This window comes from Somniosus microcephalus, chromosome 3 (genome assembly GCF_052327205.1).
Source record: "Somniosus microcephalus isolate GS21.2 chromosome 3, FLI_Smic_1.0, whole genome shotgun sequence".
NCBI lineage: Eukaryota > Metazoa > Chordata > Chondrichthyes > Squaliformes > Somniosidae > Somniosus > Somniosus microcephalus.
This window is the reverse complement of record NC_140989.1, coordinates 227295611-227303759: the sequence shown is the minus strand read 5'-3', so window position 1 is coordinate 227303759 and position 8149 is coordinate 227295611. Positions and strand designations below refer to the sequence as shown.

Here is an 8149-nt window from a genome sequence, read left to right as displayed (position 1 = left end):
TAGTAGCTGGTGACACTCACCAACATGGACATCCTCGATTACACGGTACAACAAACCATCTTGCTCACAAATACGGGGCCACTGCTTTAACGTGGATAATACTAGCTTGGATAACTGCGACCTCTCCTTGTAAGTTGGCCTTCGCTGCTCACCCCAAAACTTCCTAAACACGCTGAGGGTGGGGTCTGTGTCCTGAAACTTACGTAGTTCCTCTTTAGAGTAACCGGGAAGTGTTGGTGCGTTACCCTGCAACTCACTACGCTCAGTACTTTCTTCTGCGTCCGAAACACGGATCTGTCTGACTTTACAGCACTTGACTCCTGCTGTCCCTAAGTCTGGTCCTGGAGCTGTTCCCTTGTGAGTAACATTACATATGGCCACACAACCATCATAGTCTGCATCCCCACTGTCTGACTCGGGCTCCCCTGCTAACGGCTGCCTAGAGAGGGCATCTGCTGCTGCATTACAGCGGCCTGGGCGGTACTTGACGTCAAAGTCAAAAACAGCTAACTGAGCCACCCATCTTTGCTCAACAGCACCTAACTTAGCTGTAGAGAGGTGACACAGGGGGTTGTTATCTGTTATGACAGTGAACTTGGAACCTAGAAGGTAACCTCGAAATTTCTCTGAAACAGCCCATTTGAGGGCGAGGAGCTCTAGTTTCATACTGCTGTAGTTTCTGTCATTTCTTTCAGCATTACGGAGCCTCCTACTGGCATATGCTATCACTCTCTTCCTATCTCCCTGCTGCTGGTGGAGGATGGCACCTAATCCTAGGTTACTGGCATCCGTCTCTACAATAAAAGGCTGAGTGAAATCTGCGTAACCTAACACTGGAGCACTGATCAGCTTTTCTTTCAGCTGTTCGAAAGCAGCTTGGCACGCAGCTGTCCATGAACCTTCAAACAACCGTTTTGCTTTTGCTGGGCTGTCTTCCCTAAGGCATGCATTGACTACGTCATGGAGAGGGCCAGCTCGTTTAGAAAAATCCTCAATGAACCTCCTGTAATAACTACAGAAACCAAGAAATGACCTCAGATCTTTGACTGTACTGGGGACCGGCCACTTCTTTACGGCGGCAATTTTCTCTGGATCTGTCCCTATACCCTCCCCTGAAATTTGATGCCCAAGGAACCTGACCTCCTGCTGCAGGAAGTGACACTTTTCAAGCTTTACTTTCAAACCTGTCTCTTTCAGTCGTCTTAGAGCTGTCTCAAGCCTCTCTAAATGGTCCGGGAAGGTCTGAGAGAACACAAGGATGTCATCTAAATACACTAATAGGATGTGGAACACTAAGTCGCTCATAGTCGCTTGCATAAGTCGTTGAAAAGTCGCAGGTCCATTACAGACACCAAAAGGCATTCTGAGGTACTCAAAAAGGCCAAAAGGAGTTGTAAAAGCAGTCTTAGGCCTGTCACTTTCACGAACAGCAACCTGGTGGTACCCACTTGCAAGATCAATGGTCGAGAAGAACTTTGCACCATGAAGGGCATCAAAACTTTCGTCAATGCGGGGCAAAGGAAATGCATCACGTCTGGTTTTTGAGTTTAGTTTCCTAAAGTCAACACATAGTCGTATGTCTCCATCAGTCTTACGAACTACCACTATGGGTGAAGCGTATGAACTATTGCTCTCCTGGATGACACGCTTTCTTAAAAGCTTAGTGATGTGGTCCCTCACCTCTTTGTACAGTGTAGGTGGGATACGACGGTATGGCTCTGTAACTGGTGCGTCATCTACCAAGTTAATCTCATGCTCAACTTTATCAGTGTAGCCTAGGTCCTCATCCTTAAAAGCAAATACTTCCGAATACCTGGCTAAAAGTGCACCCAACTCTGCTTGTTGGCCCTGTGTGCCACCTATGTGTAGTTTGTCCAAAAGCAACTGAATGTCTTGGTCTGTCATCTGTCCTTCTTTTCTGCCAACAGTTACTTCCTCTGTGTCAGCGGAGATGCGTTGAAATCGCACCTCACAGGAGTCCTTGTCTACACACTCTGCCTGAGTCGGAATACCAAGCCTGGTCCTGGGGCTTAACCACACATCCTCCTCAGAGAAATTTACCACCTGCACTGGAAATAAATGTCCCTTTGATTCAACTAGAGTGGGGACAACTACCAGGCCACCTGGCAATGGTGTGTTACCTGGCTCCAACAGCATTTTAGTGCTGCCACCTGACTGAGTTTTAAGTCCCTTTACATAGACTGTAGCTATGGAAGACGCAGGCACATGTACAGCACCCCTACCAGCTACACGGACAGAAGATGACTTTGGAGTGATGTTACACTGTTGTACTTGCTGAAATGCTTCCCTCCAATCTGAATCCAACTTTCCCCCTAGAGTAGTGTCAAACTCAGCATGAACTAGTTGTCTGCATCGGCTGATGATGTTCATACCAATAAGACCTGGTGCTGCAGGCTGTGACTGCTGATGCTCTTTGACTACCAGGAAACCACATTCGGGTAAGGTTATGCCCATAGTTTCAACGTCTAACTCAAGGTAGCCCAAGTAGGGAATGTCCAACCCGTTGGCAGCAGTGATCTTAAGCCACCCGGTTGTAGGCAGCATATCCTCATCCCTCCCAAGTAAGTGCTCTCTGAAAAAAACTTCAGTAATAGTGCTGACTTGGCTCCCGGTATCCAGTAAACAGTTAGCAGTAACCCCCCCAATCTTGAGATCTACTACTGGACATTTACCTACTGCACGGTCAAGAAATCTGTCACGAATACCAGTACTGTTCTGAGAGCCTGCAGGTTTTCCTCGCATTGCCCGGCTCATGGCAATCGAGGGAGTTAGTTTTCCTGCACCCCAGCCAGCATTGGTGGATGTGTTTGCTACCTCGTGCTTCTGAGGACACTGTTTGGCAATGTGCCCCGCCCCGTTACACTTAAAGCAAATAGGCTGACCTTCATCAGTGAACTTTGGCTTGGCTCTAGGTTTCCCAACCTTGTCATTACCCGTGTTTTCCTTCTGTAGAGCAAGACCCCGTACTGCCTCTGTTAGTTCCCCGATAGCTTTACCCTGTTCCGCCACCACTTTAAGAACATCCTGTAAAGTGACAGCCTGGCTGCCTGGTACCCCAATGGCAGAACACTGAAGATCCCTCCCCGTACTGTCACACACTACATTCTTGCTCTTTGCAACTTTAGTGCTACAGGGCTGGTCTTCTAAGGACCATAAGACAGCTTCCTCACGTACATCGAACAGGGTAGACTGGGGGTTGTCTCGTACAAACTTGCGCAACTCTCTCCGGAGTGAGGGATCTCTAACACCATCAACAAATCTGTTTCTGACAACCCGTTTTGTGTCCGGCACAGCATCAGGTGATTGCTTTACCAAAGTTCTAATAATCTGAGAGAGTGCATGTGAGTATTCTCGGAAATCTTCACCCTCTTCTTGCTTGCGTCCATAGAAAGTTTCTAACAGCTGAGACTCACTGCGTTTTTCGGTGAAAGCCCCCCTTAGGTAACTGAACAGGTCACTGGGCTGCTTAGACTCTCCACCCAACCGTAACCTAATTTCCTGAAGGGCTGCCCCCCTCAACAAAGATCGAATGAAATCTACCTGCTCTGCAGGAGTCTGATCTCTAGCTCATAGTACACTTTCAACCTCTTCAATGAACTCATCAACTGAACGACTATCTTTGGATACCTCACCACTGAATGGTTGGATCTGACGCTCTCTGGGTACATACACATATGACTTGGTTGCCCCATTACCTAGAGTGGCAATAATTGCCATTGCTTGGTCATGGTTTTTTTTCAACTCTGAAATCTGTGCCTTGAGTTGATCTATCTGGTTGCCCTCACCCACACTCGAGGTATTGTCCTCACCATCTGAATTGTGAGCTCCACCCGCCTCCTCAGGAGGGTCTAACATTTTGACTCAGTTCACAAGTCCCTGACAGTCACTGAATGGGATGGCCGCTGCGACGATTCTTCTCCAATGGTGTCCCTCCTCGGTGCCTTGATGGGTCCTCTCCCAGATTGGTCCTGGCGCCCTCTGGATCCCGTCTGTCTGGTCTGGTCCTCCTTAGCAACCCCAGGCAGCACTCTCCGTCCGTCTCCAGGTCCACTTGGCACCACACCGCTCTTCCCCCACTGCCGTATTTTATGTAACTTTCCCAAACCTGAGAAACTCCAAGCTAACAGACCCCACTCCTGGTACCAAAATGTGTAGCCTGGCGAAATGGAGCAGCACAGGACACGAACTTTCGTTTTTGGGGTTTTTTATTCTGTATTAATAACTTGGGTCTAGGTTTAGGATGAAATTGTAAATACATAAAATACAGTCGACAAAATACGGCAGTGGCTTGCTGCAAAACAGAACATGAGGCAAACCACAGGTGAAGGCAGTTAATTAACTAACAATCATTATACAAAACAAAACATATCATACCATACATTCGTATGTCCCGTTATCACTTGTCACCTCTTACAAGCAAACAGAAAGTATTAAACTCGTTCGAAACGTAGCCCCAAGGGCTCAACAACAATTTTAACAAAGGTTAACACCAGCACATGGTGGGACAATCTACAAGCATCCCCGTGATATCGAGTGATTTGGGAAACAATATCACTTTAAAACTATGTCTGGCTGCACTAAATGCTGTTTTAGTTGTACTTTACGCAGACTAAGTTCATTTAAAAAGTCATATTCACCCCAACTCTCCTGAGCACACCCCCCACGCTGGATCTAGAAAATGGAGGCTGTGAAGAAAGGGGAGGTTCCTTTGGCATCACATGGCCTTAGCCATAACCCTTTTCTCAAATTCTAAAGGGGAAAATGAACCGCGCCATCTAGTGGACTTAAATATTCACTGCATTTTCCCACTTGGCTACATATAAGTTAAGTATCCTGGAATATTTAGTTGCCAACCTTGGCCACATTGCAACTACATCTCCGTAATGGCTATTAGATCAAACCTATTAATTTCTATCTGTGCTATTAATTCATCTATTTTGTTGCGAATGCTTCATGCATTCGGCTATAGCGCCTTTAGCTTTGACCTTTTTCTATTTTTTCCTGTTGCCACCTTAGTCACTGATGCCTTAGTACCTTTGTTACTCTCTGTCCCTTCCTGACCCACTCTGCTTATTTTTACCCAAAACTCTACTCTGCTCTAGATCCTTGACATTTCTCTCACTGCTTTTAAATTTACTCTTTCCTGAATCCTCCCACCCCCCTTCATTAGTTTAAAGCCCTGTCTACTGCCCTAGTTATTCAGTTCGCCAGGACACTGGTCCCAGCCCAGTTTGAGTGGAGCCCATCCCAACGGAACAACTTCCTCTTTCCTCAGTACTGGTGCCAGTGCCCCATGAACTGAAACCCATTCCTCCCACACCACTCTTTGAGCCACGCATTTAAACCTCTAATCTGTTTGTCCCTATGCCAATTTGCATGTGGCTCAGGTAACAATCCAGAGATTTTTACCTTTGACATTCTGTTTTTTAATTTGGATCCTAGCTCCTCAAACTCCCTCAGCGGAACCTCATTCCTAGTTCTACCTATGTTGTTGGTTCCTACGTGAACCACGACAACTGGATTCTTCCCCTCCCACTCCAAGTTCTCCTCCAACCATGAGATGTATTTAACCCTGACACCGGGCAGGCAACACAACCTTCAGAACTCTCTGCTGTCCCCTACCACAACTACATTCCCTTTCACTCCCCCACTTGAATGTCCTCCTGCACCATGGTGCCATGGTCAATTGCTCATCCATCCTGCAGGCTTTTCCCTCTTCCACGCAGGCAGCAAGAACCTCATACCTATTGGACAAGGGCAAAGGCTGAGGCTCCTCCAGCACTGCACCTGGGGTCCCCTTACCTGCCTGAGTTGCAGTCACGCCCTCCTGTCCCTGACCACTAACCAGACCTGTACCACTACCTAATCTAAGAGGTGTGACTGCCTCCTGGATCAAAGTGTCCAGGTAACTCTCCCATCCCTGATGCCCCGCAATGTCTGCACCTCAGACTCCAGCTCAAGAACTCTGAGCTGAAGTTCCTCAAGAGGCAGGCACTTACAGTCAGGAAGCACTTCTTTAGACAAAGGGTAGTGGAAATCTGGAACTCGCTTCCCCAAAATGCTGGTGAGGCTGGCGGTCAATTGAAAATGTCAAAACTGAGATTGATTTTGTTAGGCAAGGGTATTAAGTCATATGGAACCAAGGCAGGTAAATGGAGTTAAAATAGCGACCAGCCATGATCTAATTGAACGGTGGAATAGGCTTGAGGGGCTGAATGTCCTCCTCCTATTCCTTAGTTCCTTTGTTCTGCTGTCTTTCATTGGTTGTGAAGTGCTTCGGAACATCCTGAGGACATAAAGGGCATTATATAAATGCAAGTCTTTTTTTCTTGGGAAAACTCATTACCTGGATGAATGCGATTTCCCTCTGTAAAGTATTTCTAAAATACAGGAACAAGGGAGCATGTAAATGCAGGAACATAAGAGAAACAGACTTACAACTGTGGAAAGGTAAAAAAAGGGAATTAGAGCTGTTTGAAGCCAACATAACTAATAAAAAGGCAAAGATCACAAAAATTCTTGATGCTATACACTTCCAAAAAGATGGCACAAATATAGAACCAAATTGAAGGAGGATAAAGCCATCTACAGCAGCTAAGAATGAAGAATTTAAACCAGAATCATTTATTCCTGTTTATATCCTACAAGTAGCCCTTTCTGATGGCGACCAAGCTAAGTGGGAGGTAGCTCATTAAACTAGAGCTGATCAGTGATGAGAATGGTACAGAGAAATGTGACGAGCTACTCGCAAATACGAATTAGTTTAAGGAATAACTGAGCATGGAGGCTCTCGTGCAACTAAAGGGTGAAATGACAGGAATGAAGGTAGGTATAGACAACAGCTCCTTGCTGCAGAGAGCTGTGCCTGAGGAATAGGTAAAGCATGCAAAGAAGCAAATGATTTCTGATAAAAAAGCACCACAGGCGCATGAGATCACAGCGACGATGCTGAAAGACGTTGGGCCAGAAGTGACTGGGCTTCAAGTGATGATGGCAGAGTGGTAGACGGGATTGGATACAGGCTATAATTATCACCTCCATGAGAAAGGAGGCAGAGAAGAATGCAAGACTCCCTAAGGGATCAAATTCAATTCAACTTTGCACATCTAATGGCTGTCTTTTTTTTTGCAAGACTTGCTCGATGTGTTTTCATCATAACATGTCAACTATCTTTCTTGTTGTCTATTGGGAAGCAGGAAACTCTCTCATTTTCACCACACTATCAAATATAGCTCATGGATCTCTTGATAAAGGGTGACGTTTGATGCTTTCTCTGTGCCAATCAGCAAGTGAGCAGTTGTATTTTGAGCTGTAGTGAACTATTCCTAATGACAAAATGTTTACATTTTCTTGGGGGAAAAAAGAGGCAAAATGTGAGTTTTTTGAGGTAATTATTTGCAATAGTGAAAACTAACAAACAGAGGCTCTCTAGCGCCTTTTATACAGGGGTGGTCACTGCCGGTACTGCAGTCTGAGACCAGTTATTCTCTTAAAGGTACATACACAACAATTCCTCCCCTTTTAGATAAACAGTACATAACATTCATTTAACAACTAAATGATAACGAATTACAATCACAATTACTGTTGCTAGATACATTGGTTAAGTTTAAGCAATTATAAGTTCAGTCTTTGAGGAGGCTTCCTGATTCTGTCTGGATAACGCCTCTTTGCGGTATCAGGTTCTTCTGGCAATGTTGCGTCGGGATCAATGTCTTTGTTTGGTTCATCTGCTTCCAATATTACCGGTTCTGCGGTAGCTGCAATTGGAACGTCAATTTCATTACCAGGTGTATCAGATCGTGGTGTGGAGTTGACGTTTTCCAGTGACTCTAGAATCTGGTCAGCATGGCATCTTACAATGCTCTCCCCAACGTCCACGGTATACATGAGAGGTCCTTGTCGTGTACAAATCGTTCCTGGCTGCCATTTCTCAGTGCGGTAGTCCCGGGCCAAAACTGGTTGACCTATCTTAAAACTCCTGGTCGGCCTTTCATTCATATTCTGAAACTGCCTGTTCTCCACATCTCTTCGGACGTTTGGCTTAACCAAATCCAAGCGGCATCATAGTCTTTGATTGAAGAACATCATGGCTGGAGTTTGGTTGGTAACCGCATGTGTCGCATTC

The 8149-nt window shown here is 45.8% G+C and overlaps 1 long non-coding RNA gene across 1 annotated transcript; it reads right to left on the bottom strand.

Moving 5' to 3' along the window:
* Positions 1 to 4208: 4208 nt before the first annotated feature.
* Positions 4209 to 4817, bottom strand: LOC147121749 (uncharacterized). The gene is made up of 2 exons (XR_015075407.1): positions 4659 to 4817; positions 4209 to 4312 (listed from the first exon to the last, which is right to left on the bottom strand). It is a non-coding gene; the product is annotated as an uncharacterized LOC147121749 (long non-coding RNA).
* Positions 4818 to 8149: the final 3332 nt, after the last annotated feature.